Consider the following 16,785-nt stretch of genomic DNA (forward strand, 5'->3'; position numbering starts at 1 on the left):
ATGATAACTCAATTAGATATCAATGTCACTCCAGCATCATATATTATTTTTCTGCTAGCAGGAGTACTCTTGTAGTACTCTCAATTAAATACTTTTAAAACTTGAATAATGTAATTATTTTTTAAAAGATTATTCTTAAACAAAATAAAATTATAAAAATAGCATATCAATTACGATGATTCAATGATTTTATGGTGAGTAAAAGTCTACTAACTATTATTTATTGTGGTATATATGTTTTTGAACTTTCTCATTGTGTTTAGCCGAATAGAATGACCCCAACACTCGGCTACAGCTAGGAAATTCTTGTTCATTTTGGGCAGGAATGAATAATAATAGAGCATTTGGTTTAAAATTCTTGCCGTGGGTTTTATTTCCTTTTAAAGTGAAAAATCAGCCTCTAACATAAAAATTAGAGGTGGTCATAAACAACCAACCTGCTAGGTCTATAAAATTACCACCATAAATGTTTGTTGGTGGATTACCGTTGAAACTTGTACCAATGGGCATTGATCGTTGGCTATCCACCAGAAAACATCTATGCCAATGATTTTGGGCATTGGTGGAATGTATTTTATGGGAAAAAAATGTTTGGTTATTGCTACCCATTTTCTATTTTAAAAGGGAATCTTTGAAGGTAAGGGCTTCTAGGGTACTAGGAAGGTGTTTGAGGTTTCTAAAGGAGTTAAATACTTTTTTTTTCATTTCGATTTGATATCCTAATCTATTATGAGAGTTATGGAGGGCTGTAGAGTTGAAAACAAACTTGCAGGTGAAACGGGATAAGGGGGAGGAGGTATTGGAATGCCTCTGCTTCGACAAGCCCCCCCCCCCTTTCAACTAATGTTATTCATCTTTATTCTTCTTAGTATAAAACATTTTTATTAAAAATAAATAAAAAATGAGATCCCCCCTTCCTCTTCATCCTCCTCCTAATCTCCCATTCTCTTAAGGAGGCTTACACCTCCTTGTGTTCGGGAGGCTTATGCCTCTTGCGTTCTGAACTACGCCTCATACCTCTAGGTAGTGGAATGCCTCGCGTCACTCCTCCACATTTTAAAACATTGATATCAATTTCTTGAATCCTTTTAGCAATCCATTCTTTTCTCTCTTCGATTCTTCCAAATTCCTCCTTGTTCCACTCCTTTTAGCAATCCTTTTAGAATCTATATCATTTTCATCTGAATTCCACTTGACCTTCTTCCCACCACTTGATGTTAGATAAACATCAAGAAAATGCTTTCGTGACTTTTAATTTGCTCCCTTGTCATCAAATGTAGTGTTGGAAAAAGTTTTCATGACGTTTATTTTAATTATTGTGACATTTTGCAAACGTCACTAAAAGATTTCAAGAGTCATCCATTTATAGTTTTGGTGACATTTACTTGTTATTTTTGTGACATTCAGGAAAGGTAACGAAAAATAACACCTTTAGTGACGTTTGCAGGCGTTACTAAAAGATTCCAAGAGTTGTCCATGCACAACTTTGGTGGCATTTTTTTGTTTATTTTCGTGACGTTTCTGAAGTGTTAGGAAAAATATCACTTTTAGTGACGTTTCACAGACCACTAAAAGTGACATTTTTTGAAACGTCACAAAAACCTATTTAAATGTCTTGGAAATACCTCGACCAGTATGTTTGTCATTACCTAGTATGGAGCTTATAATAACTTGTTTTTAAATCAATTATATACATTTATTTTGAATGAAAATCTTATATCCATTCATTAAATCACATGTAATAACTATTCGAAATAAAAGATCATTAATATCATTAAAAATTGAAATATAGTATTAAATAAAAGGTAATATATATTTATAATTGTTCACATTTTAGTCCAAATGAAATTAAAAGATTATAAAAAAGGAAAATAGAACACTCATCAAAAGAGGGTCTTTCCCTTGCCCTTCCCATTCCCCCCTCTCTACACTCAAGAACTTAGGGGACCACTACTTCCTATTAATCCAGCACTTTTAAAGACAAATGCAATGTTTGGAGCAGCGCAAGCCCACTATCTTTTTGTTTGTTTGCCTAGAATCAAACTAAATAAAGGAACCCCCAAGTCAAGCATTGCTCTTCTTGCCAGAACTGCATGTCATTCCATCTAATGATATTGCTCAAGTTTAAAAGGGGTAGGGAATGATAGGTTAAGGCCCCCGTGAGAATCATCATGTCAAAGCAAACTCTAGGAAACTTGTAAAGAAGCAACTCAGCAGATAAAAAGCTATAATTATTCAATATTGAATAAAGGAGCCATCGAACTTATTCGAACCAAACAAGAGAAAGAAATTGAATTATAGCTGTCTCTGTGTCTTCTATTTCTGAAATAAAAACAGGGGAAGCAAGCCAAGCTAAGCTAAGTCCTAGAATTGTGCCTAATTAAGGATGCTTTAGTCCAAGAGAGCCTTAAACAATGGGTCATTCCCAAGTAATCCTGCCCAAGGTCTGCAACTCTAATTTCTTTAAACCACAAAAACTTGGCTAACTAGGTTCTAGTTTGCCCTCAGTACTCCAAGCAAATCCCATGTCTCACTTTCCGTTCAACAGGTCTACTTTGCCTGCACCACCACAGACTTGGTCAAAGGAAGAGAAAACTCAACCTATATCAGTCATGGGTGGCATGGCTGAATCAACTTACAACTCACCTTACGTGCTGAAACTTCAGTATTGGGGAGCAACCCTTAGGCCCAAAGCCAGAATTTAAGCAACCTAACTTGAAAGGTAGCACTCAAAAGCTTTGAAGGATTCATTACCTGCAATATACTCTAGCTCATACTCTAGCTCAAGCTCATCCATTTGTGTACTTGATTACTATACGACATTGAGGATTAAAGTTAACTTGTCGAAAGAGATTTTGATCTTAATCGTTAACCTAAATTGTTTTCCTTGACATATTAGCATTTCATCATACCTGGTTCTGTGTTTTATTGTTAACTTGATTGCCTTGTAAGAGCCCTGTAAGAGTATGTGGTTTTGAATACTCATTTCAAGGTTGAGTCATTGCTTTCTAAATGTCAAGAGGAGCCATTTAGGAATAGAGACTGAATTTAAATTCTAGATTTGAACTCCTATTGGCTTTCAACCTGGTCACCTTTGGGACAAGAAGGTTGCTTCACCGATTACATCATATTAACTAAATTTTATTTGTCTTTTTGCTGAATTAGATTGTGGAATAACATTGCCTGTGAAGTCATGTTTTTCCTTCAGGATAAAGTCATCTTAGTCCATCTTAGAATCTGGGTTTAATGAGATGGACTTTCTCTTAAGGACTGCTCTTGCGGATCAGTCCAAACTAAGTTTCATTCCTGGTTGTCTTAGTCTAATTTCTGGGTAACAGCATTGGGGCATACCAAGTCTAATTTTGAGTAGCAGTTATTTAATCCTCTCTAGGAAGTCTAGAGCTCACCATCTAGTTGAGCTGCTATTTTTTACAATTTTAAGTTTGAATTTAATCTCCCTTATTGAGAGGTTGTGTGCAAGACTTAATGGATGCCCTTGGGCCAATAGAGAGCCTCTTCAGTTTCAAGCCAGTTGGGCTTTTTATCTCTCTTGGTGTGGTCATGAGTTATCACTAGATTAGATGTAGAACATGACAACTTGTTGTCTTTACATGTATAGTTTCAATGTCATGACCCCTCCAAATTCTTTTCATTTCTTTTCCCTTTTCTCTGTTCATTGTTAATATATTTAGCCCCACTGAATTAGTGAAATGCTGAAACTTGAAAGCAAAGTAATATTTAAGACATCTTTGCATCCATAGCCTCCATGTTGGCCCGCATCTCACTCACTTCTGACTCAAGTTGTACGACTCTGAGATCTGCTTGTTGGTTGGATGTGGTTGTGGAGGTAGTGGACCCTTTGGACTCGGGGGTTCCAAAAGCACGCTTAGGATTTAACCCGGCCCGAACCCTAAGTAATCACATCATGAGCACCAATGGGCTCAAATGGTATGCCAAGTTGTGCCTGCTCAGTCATGAAGTTCTCCATCTTTTCCTACAATAGTTTTAAGTTGATGGAGGTGTGCTACATATGATTTCTGGCCCAAAGGGTGATTGAGCCTATGTTGTGCTCTGATATTGGTCATCATCTCAGACTTAGCGCCTACAACAATAACGATATAGATTAGTTTAAAAATAAATTTATCTGAATCCTAATGGTGTTGTGCTGAATCATCTTCTTAAATTAACAAGTCCTTCATCTTCCTGTTCACCACTCTCCTACCCTTTGTTTGTAAGCCTTCCTCTATTACAACACATTGTTTTAAGCACCATCCCTCTTCATGCCCTAAAGAAAGATCAATCCTACCCCTCGATTATGATACTCTACTTGTACATCTCTCTTGCAAAGAAAAGTTAGGACTCCCAAAGGAATCTTGTTAACATTGTTCACTTCAACCGGTAACATATTGTGTTGTCTTAATTCTGAAGCAATTAGAAGCTGTTTTGGGTTAGTTTCCTAATTGAATTCAGGGCATGTAAAGAGAGATTTGAGACCTTAAGCTTTAGTCTATATTCTATAATTAGAGTAGGCGCTATTTAAATTTTAGAATTCAGTTAATGGAATAAAGTGTTTGTTTCTGAGGTTACTTTCTAAAAATGTGTGATCTTCTTTCATGACTTTGTGATGGATAAACTACAAACTACTTTTTCCTTCAAACCAAACATAGCCTTATGGTTCCTCCACGTGGAAGTGGAGGGAACCTTAATTGTCAATGACTTTCAACCACCTTTAATCAAGGGTTTAAATATGATACATGATACACTAGAGGGGATACAGGATATGATACGACTAAACCTATATTCTTTGAATCGCGCTCAAAGCGATAAAATACAGGCTGATACAAATCAGCATGTTTTCCGCATGCACGTTTATTTGTAAAAAATGCAACTACAAGAATTCCAACACAAATCACCCAGCATTAAAGCCTTATCAGTATGTTTGATCCACTAGGCCACTTTTCATCTTATGAAATTTAATGAAATAAAGTAATTTTTCTATTCTAGTGTTCACATGCAATGTGGTGAAATTACATCTGTGTTTAATAATTTCAACAAAATAAAAAAATAATATTCAAAAATAATATTTTTAAACTAATAGAATAAATAATTTCATAAATCCACATTTATATCAATTTTTTTAATCTCAAAAAAAATATTCGAATAAAGATATTAATAATAGAATAATTGCTTTAATACTTAATATATATATATATATATATATATATATATATATATGTACAGAAATTTTTATGATTTTCTATTTTTTTTTGTAAATGCTTTTGTGTATTTCTTTGTTTTTTTTATAATTTATATTATTTTCTTTATTTTGAGGAGAAAGGTGCATAGGATAAAGAGACACCATTTCTATTTCCTCCTTCCTATTGTGAAGTAGGGGGAATGGATAAGATATACACTATAGAGAGAAGGATTTAAAGGAGAGAACCAGGGTTTTAGAATTTATTTCTTCGCTTCTTGTTTGCATGATAATATTTGGCATTTTGCCTCATGTCATTCTACTCCTCAATGGTGGGACTGTTATTTGCATATCTAATGGCAAGTGTTTGGATATAGGATGATCTTGATTCGTTTATATTCAGATTTGAATTGAGCATCCATCCAATTCGTTTATATTCGGATTCGAATTGATTCGTTGGTAGGGTGTAAGATTATTGGATTGGCCTGATGATCATCGAGAAAAAACACCCTAAAACAAATCAATATAATGAACTTGAAAGCATTTCCCAATCCAATACAACTTATTATGTTAACGGAAACAATCGAAATAGAGGGGAAATGGAAAAAATAAATGAAAAAATAGGGAGAAAACCAAAAAATGCTACATTTAATCATTTAATTGATTGTTTGGTGATGAAAATAGAGAGGTCAAAAAAATCCTTTCCTCCCTTCAATTTGAATTCATGGGTTTTGGGCAAACCATTCGATACTTGACACATGTTGGCTCTAATCAATGAAGAGGTTCATCAGGTAAGCCTATCAATGATACCTGAAAATCTGAGGCCAATTCGACATCCAATCTGATTATCTTGGATTCAGATTATGTATTTATGTAATTGGATGAAATTCGAATGTTACAATCTACATCTGACTAATAGTCATATCGGATTTGGATTTGAACCAATATGATTTGATTAAAATTTGAATATGATTATATTATAATATTTATTAATTTTAATATATAAATTCTATATAATTATATTAAAATTTATAAAAATATATTTTAAATATTTTATTATATATGAATTTATATATAATAAATTTAGTATGTTATATTTATATTAATTTATTATATATCAAAGTTGAAAAATAAATAAATTTTTTATTTTATTGGTATTTTAGAGAATTTAAAGTTGAGTCAGATTAATTCCGAATCCTATATGAGTTTGTTAGGATTCGAATTCGAATCCGAGTCTTTAAATCCAATTGAATTTTGAATCAAATTTGAATGTAGGTTCTTAACATTCAGATCGAATGTGGATTTTGCTACATCAATTTAGAATCCGATCCGATTGCAGCCCTATTGGGGAGAAGATCAGATAAGGCTTAAGAGAAGAGAGGAGTAGGTTCCACAGCGGTTTTATTATTATTTTATTTGTTACAAGTGTGAATTGTTAATTAAATAAAATTGGAAAAATAAAAGACTATTATTTTATTTGCTTTATCAAATTACAAGTGTTAACTGTTAATTAAATAAAATTAAAAAACTAATAAAGGGTAAAAATGGAAAGTGAAAATTAGGCTTTTTCATGAAACATTGTCACCATCCTTATTTTTATAAATGGTACAGACAACATTCTCATTTTTTAGTATGGTATAGAACTTTTTATGATTTTCTATATTTTTGTAATTTTTTTGCGTATTTCTTTTTTTTCTGTAATTTATATTGTTTTCTTCATTTTGAGGAGAAAGGTGCATAGGATAAAAGAGATGCAATTTCTACGTCCTCCTTCCTACTTAAAGTAGGGGGAGTGGATAAGATATACAATATGCAGTGAAGGGTTTAAAGGAGAGAATTGGGGTTTTAGGATTTATGTTTTCACTTCATGTGTGATTGATGACATTTGGCCTTTTGCCTCCTGTCATTCTGTTCGTCAGTGGTTGGGCCATTATTTGCATATTAACGGTTAGCATTAGGATATAGGTTAATCCTAATTCATTTATATTCAGATTCAAATCGAACATCCATTCGATTTATATAGAAGAATCTGGATCTCTTGCCAACAAAATTCATTCCAAACCCCTATGGTCCTACCAAGTACAATCCCTTCGATATTATGTTGGTAGGGTGTCAGATTACCAGATTGGCCAGATGATCATCGATAAAAAACACATAAAATGAATCAATATAATGAACCTAAGAGCATTTCCTGATCCAATACAACTTATTACGTTAACAGAGACAATTGAAAAAATTAGGGAGAAAAAAAAACTTCATTTAATCATCTAATTGTTCCTTGATGAAAAGAGAGAGGTTGAAAAAATCCATTATTTCCTTCGATTCAAATTCATGGTTTGGGCAAACCATCCGATACTTCACATGTGTTGGTTTTAATCAATGAAGAGGTTTGTTAAGTATGTGCTTCGGGAGAAGATCAGATAAGGCGAGGAATAGGTTCCACATTAGTATTATTGTTATTTTATTTGTTTTATCCATTTACAAGTGTTAACCGTTAATTAAATAAATTTGAAAAAATAACAAAACATAACAAAGGGTAAAAATGGAAAGTGAAAATTAAGCTTTAAAATAAAAATGATAAAGGGTAAAAATGGAAAATGAAAATTAGGCTTTTTTGACACGTGTTAGCTCTAATCAATGAATAGGTTCGTTAAGTAGGTGTTTCAGGAGAAGATTAGATAAGGCAAGGAATAGGTTCCACAGTAGTCTTATTGTTATTTTATTTGTTTGATCCAATTTCAAGTGTTAACCGTTAACTAAATAAAATTGAAAAAATAAAAAACATAACAAAGGGTAAAAATGGAAAGTGAAAATCAAGCTTTAAAATAAAAAAAACATGATAAAGGGTAAAAATGGAACATGAAAATTAGGCTTTTTGACGAAACATTGTCACCATCCTCATTTTTATAAATGAAAATGATGAGATATAGAGATTATCCAATTACAAGTGTTAACTGTTAACTAAATAAAATTGGAAAAATAAAAAACATAATAAAAGGTAAAAACGAAAAGTGAAAATCAAGATTTAAAATAAAAAACATGATAAAGGGTAAAAATGGAAAGTATCATTTTTATAAATGGTACAAATACAATATATATATATATATATATATATATATATGATTCAGGCATTTTAAGAGAGAATAGGATTCAAAATATAAAATCAAGGAGGGATAGGATTAGGAATATAAAATCAGCATTTTAAGAGGGGATAGGATTGGAATAAAGAAATCAGGGAGGGGTAGGATTGGTAATATAAATCAGGGTGTTGGACGATGGGTGCTCATCCATTTCTCTTTTTTATAAATGGGTAAGACTTTACTTTATCTTCTTCAAAAAAAAAAAAAAAAAAAAGTACAGCTACACCATTTGACTTTAGAAAGTTATTTTTTGTGTATTTTTAGCTATTTCTGTCATCAACAGCAATAATTCTCATTTATCATATCTATTTTTGTTTAATACAATAAATGTGTAATAATTAATACATGTTCAAGTTTTCTACAAATTTTCATTTTTTTCAATTTTTTATTTTATTATTTAGTTTATGAAATCACAGATTGACTCATTTGACTGGAGCAATGAAATAGATGATCCTCTATCTGAAGGGAAAAAAATAAAGAAAAACAGTTTGTGTTTCATGATCAACCCTGAAAACAATGTTATAAAGTAGCTAGTAACCATTAATATTACAAATTAAGATATATTTATCGTTGAAAGCGTCTCCGGTCCCTTACTAGTAAAAGTTCTGTATGTGGGTTTCAGTGTGACATGTTTCAACTTTCAAAAGCTGAAATAGGGGTAGTGCCTCGAGGGTTGAGCAACGCAACAAGACACTAAAGGGGGGGATTCATAGTCAAGAGTTTAAGAAATTATGGCAAAATTTGGGAATGATTAAAAATAAGTATTATTCGAACAAGTACTTATTTTTAGTTTTTCTAAGTGTTTGTTTTATTTCACTTTTAATAAGTACTTTTTTATAAGTACTTGAGAAAAGTGTTGAGACTACACATTAAGTGGAAAATAAGTACTTGTAGGTGCTTGATAAAAAAGTATAAAAAAAGTACTTATTTGATAAAGATGTATTTATTAAAAAAGCCACTTGAGAGTTGCTTTTCTTTTTAAGTACTTGTTAATAAGTGGAAATGTGAAAATTTTGGGACTAAAATGTCCCTATTTTTTTTTTTTAAATACCCAGAATACCCCCATCTCTCCTTAAACCCCCTTCTTCTTCACTTGAACAGGGTTGAGTATGCTAGCAGCAACACCTTCCTTGGGAGCATCATTGAACGAGCTACAAACTCGTTGGTGACCAAGTCGGTTTCACATTTGAACTTATTTTCTACATATATTTTTGAATATTTTGGTTTTTGTTTGAGAATTTAAACGCCTAACACCCTCTTTACTAGATGTGGTTTTTTTGTTGCGATTACAAGCATTCTCATTGTGCTCTCGCCAGCAACACTCAAGTCAGCCATCCTCATCCCTCGTCTTTGTTTTAAAATTATTTTTCGTGTAATATTTTGATTAAAACCAATGTATGAGTGAGGCTAAAATTGTTATTTGTGTCAGTATAACACTTATGAGGAAAGTAACTTACCAAACATCACCATCCCAATAAGTACTTAAAAATATAATAAGTGATTTGACAAGTGGATCACCAAACAACTTTAAGTGATTGTTAAAATAAGTACTTCTAAAAAGTACTTATACAATAAGTATTTCTTTTAACAATCACTTAATCATAAAACAGATCCTAATTACTTAAACAATAAACACTTATTCTATTTTATAATTCTATTATTGCCCTTTGAATATAAAAAAAAACCTAGGGTTTGGCTTATCCACTATTTCTTCTCCGATACCCTCTACAACCGGTGACAGCTACAGATTAGAGCAGTATCAGTTGATAATCCTTCTCAAACCGTTACAGACTTCCAAGAAAACCTCAGATGACTCTCCAACTCCACAAAGCCAAAGGACATCGTAGACACCATCACAATCCCTCTGAAGATACCAACGCCTCTACAACCACTGTATCTCTGAGAATTGACCTCCTATGTGGCGCCTCTACAACCACCTGTCGTTACTTAGCATATGTGGAAGGCGCACCTGCCTGCCTCTACACTGGTTCGTTGGATGATTTACCCACAAGGCCACAACTAGTGTTCTTTTGATTCCTCAGTGCAATGCTCCTCTCTCTTTCTTTCTTTTTCTTAGTTTTGTTTCGAGATGAGTTTGAGTCTACAATTTTATTTTCATTCATAGAATCCTACAGACCCGGATGCTTCAGCTCGTCCTAGAGAATATTACAGTGGAGAATTTTTTATTCCTTTCTTTTATTCTGTTAAGTCTGCAAATTACACCTAGCCAAGCAATACCTTTTTTACTCATTTTTATTTTGAATTTACATTTCCATTATTGTAGTCTTTGTGTTCTTCAAACCACATAATTTTGAAAATTCATGATATATTTTGAAATTTGAAAGAAAATAAAGACCAAAAGAGTTATAAGTACTTATTAAAGTGCTAAGAAAAAGACCAATAAAACGTCCATTTTAAAATAAACATTTGAAAAAGCTGAATATTAAATGCAAATAAGTGCTTATTTGAATAACTATTTGTTTTTAAGCACTTATTTTTTACATAAGCACTTTCAAACAAGTCCTAAATCATCATTTGAATCAGTTGCCAAAAATGAATAGGATTTCATCCTCATAAATTTGGGGCCCGTTTAGTAAGTCTTTTTGGGAAAATCTCCTGGTAACTCTAACAGTCAAAAGACGCATTGAGCTTTTACATGAAGATCTGAGTAGCCCGAAGCTAGTTTGGTAAATGTACGTCTTTCTGTGTCTTTTTGCATAAGAATAAAACACGAAAAATGTGAAAAGCTTCTTTTGAATCATTTTTATAAATGAAAATGATGAGATACAGAGATTATCCAATTACAAGTGTTAACTGTTAACTAAATAAAATTGGAAAAATAAAAAACATAATAAAAGGTAAAAACGAAAAGTGAAAATCAAGATTTAAAATAAAAAACATGATAAAGGGTAAAAATGGAAAGTATCATTTTCATAAATGGTATAAATACAATATATATATATATATATATATAATTCAAGCATTTTAAGAGGGAATAGGATTCAAAATATAAAATCAAGGAGGGATAGGATTAGGAATAAAAAATCAGCATTTTAAGAGGGGATAGGATTGGAATAATGAAATCAGGGAGGGGTAGGATTGGAAATATAAATCAGGGTGTTTGATGATGGGTGCTCATCCATTTCTCTTTTTTATAAATGGGTAAGACTTTACTTTATCTTCTTCAAAAAAAAAAAAAAAAAAGTACAGCTAAACCATTTGACTTTAGAAAGTTCTTTTTTGTGTATTTTTAACTATTTCTGTCATCAACAGCAATAATTCTCATTTATCATATCTATTTTTGTTTGATACAATAAATATGTAATAATTAATACATGTTCAAGTTTTCTACAAATTTTCATTTTTTTTCAATTTTTTATTTTATTATTTAGTTTATGAAATCACAGATTGACTCATTTGACTGGAGCAATGAAATAGCTGATCCTCTATCTGAAGGGAAAAAAATAAAGAAAAACAGTTTGTGTTTCATGATCAACCCTGAAAACAATGTTATAAAGTAGCTAGTAACCATTAATATTACAAATTAAGATATATTTATCGTTGAAAGCGTCTCCGGTCCCCTACTAGTAAAAGTTCTGTATGTGTGTTTCAGTGTGACATGTTTCAACTTTCAAAAGCTGAAATAGGGGTAGTGCCTCGAGGGTTGAGCAACGCAACAAGACACTACAGGGGGTGATTCAGAGTCAGGAGTTTAAGAAATTATGGCAAAATTTGGGAATGATTAAAAATAAGTATTATTCGAACAAGTACTTATTTTTAGTTTTTCTAAGTGTTTGTTTTATTTCACTTTTAATAAGTACTTGACAAAAGTGTTGAGACTACACATTAAGTGGAAAATAAGTACTTGTAGGTGTTTGATAAAAAAATATAAAAAAAGTACTTATTTGATAAAGAAGTATTTATTAAAAAAGCCACTTGAGAGTTGCTTTTCTTTTTAAGTACTTGTTAATAAGTGGACATGTGAAAATTTTGGGACTAAAATGTCCCTATTTATTTTTTTAAATACCTAGAATACCCCCATCTCTCCTTAAACCCCCTTCTTCTTCACTTGAACAGGGTTGAGCATGCTAGCAACAACACCTTCCTTGGGAGCATCATTGAACGAGCTACAAACTCGTTGGTGACCAAGTTGGTTTCATGTTTGAACTTGTTTTCTATATATATTTTTGAATATTTTGGGTTTTTTTTGAGAATTTAAATGCCTAACACCCCCTTTACGGATTAGAGCAATATCAGTTGATAATCCTTCTCAAACCGTTATAGACTTCCAAGAAAACCTCAAACGACTCTCCAACTCCCCAAAGCCAAAGGACATCGTAGACACCATCACAATCCCTCTAAAGATACCAACGCCTCTACAACCGCTGTATCTCTGAGAATTGACCTCCTATGTGGCACCTCTACAACCGCCGGTCGTTACTCAGCATATGTGCAAGGCACACCTGCCTGCCTCTACATTGGTTCGTTGGATGATTTACCCACAAGGCCACAACTAGTGTTTTTTTTATTCCTCAGTGCAATGCTCCTCTCTCTTTCTTTCTTTTTCATAGTTTTGTTTCGATATGAGTCTGAGTCTACAATTTTATTTTCATTCATAGAATCCTACAGACCCGGATGCTTCAGCTCGTCCTAGAGAATATTACAGTGGAGAATTTTTTATTCCTTTCTTTTGTTCTGTTAAGTCTGCAAATTACACCTAGCCAAGCAATACCTTTTTTACTCATTTTTATTTTGAATTTACATTTCCATTATTGTAGTCTTTGTGTTCTTCAAACCACATAATTTTGAAAATTCATGATATATTTTGAAATTTGAAAGAAAATAAAGACCAAAAGAGTTATAAGTACTTATTAAAGTGCTGAGAAAAAGACCAATAAACATCCATTTTAAAATAAACATTTGAAAAAGCTGAATATTAAATGCAAATAAGTGCTTATTTAAATAACTATTTGTTTTTAAGCACTTATTTTTTACATAAGCACTTTCAAACAAATCCTAAATCATCATTTGAATCAACTGCCAAAAATGAATAGGATTTCATCCTCATAAATTTGGGGCCCGTTTAGTAAGTCTTTTTGGGAAAATCTCCTGGTAACTCTAACAGTCAAAAGACGCATTGAGCTTTTGCATGAAGATCTGAGTAGCCCGAAGCTAGTTTGGTAGATGTACGTCTTTCTGTGTCCCTTTGCGTAAGAATAAAACACGAAAAACGTGAAAAGCTTCTTTTGAAGCTTCCCGAAATCAGCCCAAAATGGGCTTCTCGCCACTTTTTGGTTCTTTGTTTTTGACAGATAGGTCTTTCGTGAACAAAACAGAAATAGATCGAAATTGGTCTGCCCAACTTATATACAGTCGAAAGATCGCACGAAAAGACATGCCAAATAGGCCTTTGCATTATCCTCACAACACCTGCATTGGAAACATCTCCCTATTTTTATATTTTCATTCATCAGAAGATATTATCTTCCCTATATATGGCTGAAAGGGTTGTGAAGATGATGTGAAAAAGAAATCGGATTCACTCAAATGAGGATTTGCAAATTAGCAAACAATATGACCCTTAACAGGGGTAAGAATGTCATTGAAGGTGGACGTTTGAATGAGTTAAACATGATATAAAACAATTAGGTTCCACGTGAGTAGCCCTCTCCTTCTCCCATTATCCCACTCTTGCTTTCCCCTTAATTCTCTCTCCATTCTCTCTTACCCCTTTCTAGCTATCTCATTAACTCTCTATCCTCCCTCTCTTTCCACAAGGTTCAAATATCGACACGTATCAATCGATACGTATCGTTCTGGGAACTCTCTGATACGCAAAGGATGTATCGGGGTTCTGACCGGTTCAGGGGGTGGAGGAGCCTTAAACTGCCCTTGAACCGGTTTTGAAAAAAAGTAAAAAAAGGGTAAAATATAAAAGCCTCCTCTGAAGTTTCTGACAATCATAAAAACCACCCCTAAATTTTTAAAGATCGTGACAAAAACCTCCATTAATTGTTCCTAATTAATTGTCAGAGTCAATAAAATATTTTAAAATGTCAGAATTGCCCCTGCTTCCACTTCCTCTCGCAATAGAAGCCTAGAAGGGAACGTTATGAAATACTTCCCCCGATCTCCCCTCACTGGTTTTTCTCATTTATTTCTTCTTCACTTTCTTCCATCAAGTCAATTAAGTCGAAGCAACCAAAAGGCATTGTTCATCTACTTCATCGTAGCAGTGAATAGAGTTTCAACAACTGTCAATGACGACCTCCTTGAAGTTGCCGCCCAATACAAAGTAATAGAACTAAGTAGTGAACGAAAAAGAACTTGCAATTGGCAGCAATGGCAGTGAGCCCATCAATAGTGAAACCCTTACAAGACGAGAGGACCAAAACACTAAAATTCTTAAACAAACGCGAGATCAGTTCCAACACCTCATCAGTCACCACCATGTGCTTCGACCTCAACTCCTCTAAGCATGGGTAAGCTTCGGCCATGGATGAGATCCAGGGGTGCACATACCCTCCCCACCCCTCCAGAATGAGATTGAAATCAGCAACATGCGGTTTCCCCTTGAGCGACATAGATCGGACCTCCAGGAACTGCTTGATCAGTTGTAGAGGGAGCTTGTCCCTTATCTCAATCTCTCTCCTTTGTTAAATGGATCAACGCATGATTTGATTTCCGTTATCCCGTCTGCCATTTCCCTAATTTCTAAAATTTCTTAAATTCGATTCAGGTTCGGGTTGGAGTCATCTTTTCTCTCCATTTGTCTACGTTTTTTTCTGCTTTCCTTTCTACATCTCTTGTGGGTTTCAACTTTCAAGTTAATCTTGTTATTGCTTTCTGGGTTTATTGAGTTTACCCTTTACCAATTTTGAGTCGAAATTGGTTGTCTTGCTCTTGGTTTTCATAAGAAATGTGCAAATAGTAGATTTTGGTGGTCAATCACCTCAATTTCAATACATTCTATTGGAAACACAATTGGCAATTTGGGGTATATGAATCAATCCTTCCTAGTTTTTTCTTCTCCCGAATAATTATTCATCGTTTTCTGTTAATTCAGGTGCATGGATTGCTCTGACTCAATAGTCTCAAAGGAAGAGAGTGGGGACAGTGGGGACGGAGAAGAGAGAGAGAAGAAGAAGAAGAAGGGATAGTGAGGTGGAAGTAGGGGAAGCAGTGAGGAGCGATCGATGGAAGGATTACACGTTGTTCCCTTCTATTGCGAGAGGAAGGGAAAGTAGGGGCAGTTCTGACATTTTGAAATATTATATTAATTCCTTGACAATTAATTAGGGGCAATTTTATCATTGTCAAAAACTGGAGGGGAGGTTTTTATATTTTAGCCTTAAAAAAAAAGTAAAAAAAAAATATCGATATCACCCGATACACCCCTATAGCCCCTTCCATTTAACCACGTGTCCAAGCTCCAAATATCTCTCATCAACCCAAATGGGAAATCTCCAAAACAGCTACGAATGGATAGAAAAATCAACCAATATGGTTACCAAAACTAACCAACGGAGAGGTAAAACATTTTTTTCCACCCAACCAAATCCAGTTTGATTGTTGAGACTGATTGTGGACATTCAGAATTTGAAGTACTGTGGAGATCATTGATCGTTGAGATTCAGACTTGAAGCTTGACTCATCTTGATCGTATTGATTCAGAGAATAAGGGCAGAGCACTGATTTATTCTACATTGCCTCCCAAATCTGTTTTCCAACGACTGAGTTCTTCTGCATGATCGCCGAGTTGTTCTGATCATTTTCTAACCTGAAAATCCTATACTGTAATAGCAGGCCACCGAGTGGAAGAGCTATTAATGGCCGCTGGCTGAAATAGTTTTGTCACTGTGCACAGGGGCGGAGCTCCAACTTTTTCCACAATTTCTAACTTGAAAAACTCAAAATGTAGTAGGCCACCAAGTTGATCATTTCGAAACATGAAATCCTCAAATGTAATAGCTTCCAATCCAATCATTTGAGGATTTCAAGTTGAACAGGGCATAGCACCAACTTCCTCACGACCACCGAGTTCTTTAAAGAACCATTTCAGTCGGCTTGCTATAGAAAATGGACGCCCACATTGTTCCGGCAAACAAGCACTTTTGCCGCTCCAAAAACCACCCAAAATCGGCCCCTGTTTCGCTACTGTGGTTGCTGCGAGCGACTACTGTAGCGAAAACCGGGTCAAGAAGATAAAATGCAATCGGATTTTGGATATTCCGACCCAGACCCCATTTTGCATCCACTTTTCTATAACTTCCGTTTTATTCATTATTATTTTATCAATTATTTAATTAAATAAAAATAATATACTTCACCTAAATGAATCTGGTGTTAAATAATTTCCATTATTTAATAACAGTTATTACACAAATAATTTCCACAATTTAATATTTGTTGGAAAATTAATAAAATTTCAACCATTTCCTTCTGTAATTT

This window comes from Nelumbo lutea, chromosome 5 (genome assembly GCF_056320005.1).
Source record: "Nelumbo lutea isolate HS-2025 chromosome 5, American lotus-T2T, whole genome shotgun sequence".
Taxonomy (NCBI): domain Eukaryota; kingdom Viridiplantae; phylum Streptophyta; class Magnoliopsida; order Proteales; family Nelumbonaceae; genus Nelumbo; species Nelumbo lutea.